The sequence below is a fragment of the Aplysia californica genome, unplaced genomic scaffold, assembly GCF_000002075.1.
Source record: "Aplysia californica isolate F4 #8 unplaced genomic scaffold, AplCal3.0 scaffold00918, whole genome shotgun sequence".
Classification (NCBI taxonomy): Eukaryota; Metazoa; Mollusca; class Gastropoda; order Aplysiida; family Aplysiidae; genus Aplysia; species Aplysia californica.
The window spans coordinates 206,559-207,785 of NW_004798188.1; the positions used below are offsets into that span (position 1 = coordinate 206,559).

The 1,227-nt window shown below is 41.6% G+C and overlaps 1 protein-coding gene across 1 annotated transcript in view; it reads left to right on the forward strand.

Moving 5' to 3' along the window:
* Positions 1-1,227, forward strand: part of LOC101855221 (exostosin-like 3) — a gene marked incomplete in the record, with an annotated part of 15,377 nt that overhangs the window by 8,049 nt on the left and 6,101 nt on the right.

Below are 1,227 nucleotides of genomic sequence, written 5' to 3' on the forward strand. Positions count from 1 at the left end.
ACAGAGGGAAAGACAGATAGACAGAAACAACAGAGGGAAAGACAGATAGACAGAAACAACAGAGGGAAAGACAGACAGACAGAAACAACAGAAGGTACAAAAAGCAACCTCAGTCTCACATTCAGAAAGAGATTTCTCTAGGCGAGATAACGATACCGTTGTTTGATCAAACAAAGCTATGACAGTGGTCAAAAGAAGGCAATTAACTCTGTAAGCCCTAAGTGTTTTCCACCATTTCCTTGAGTTTTTTCAACAGTCACTTAAACCTGGTGCACTATGTCTCATTATAACCCCAAAAGCTTGCCTCCAACTTCTAAATAGCGGAAACAAAGGCTTTGTCATTACTAAAAGACTTGGTTCGCGAATAGTTCAGAAAAACAGGCAAAAACTAGCACTAAATAAAACAAAACAGTTGTCACAAGTACTGGACTCTCCCAGTGTCCGATGGGGTTGAAAGAGTTAATTATCATCATAATATTGTTTAATATAATATCCAAGCCTGCGAGCTCTGACGTAATCCCGGAGAGCCAAGAGAGCAAAGGCCAGTGATGGGAGAACATGCCAATAAGGGGCCAAGGACATCATTAAGAGACACGTCTATCTATGCAAATTACAAACATTAACGCGGTGTCCTTTTCACTTTGCTATTCAACATTCTCCATCGATTGGCCGCCATTCACAGCTGATGGAAGTGTGAGCGAGACATTCGAATGTCGTGGCATTTTTACAGTTCATTGATTTTCCTCTCATCCTCCATCTCAACTCATTGTATGCAAGATCTGGACATTTTCTCAATAAAATCTTTTTGTTCAATACAACATTTCTTTGTTCCTGATGATTTGTTTATGTGAGTGTGTTACGGCATTCGCAACACAATAAGGTCATATGATATAAGTGCCAAAGAATAGAAGTGTTACAAGAGAGTGACATACACAGGGAAGAAGGAGGACAGATCTGGACGATAGATGTTTGATGGGGAAGAAGGAGCAAACCACACCAGAGCACCCACCAACCACCCACACTTGCTGATTACGAGACAGGGTGGTAAGTGGAGCCAACAAGAGTTCTCGTTCCATGCACCTTTCCAAAGAGATAGACATCACAGTCTCCAATTTTGACTGTCGTAAATAAATAGATCAGTTTTTCCTGAATAGACATAAGGGTCTTGAACATCTAGCTCTCATTGGCAAAATTGAGGGCAAGCGAGGCAGGGGTAGGCCCCGAACA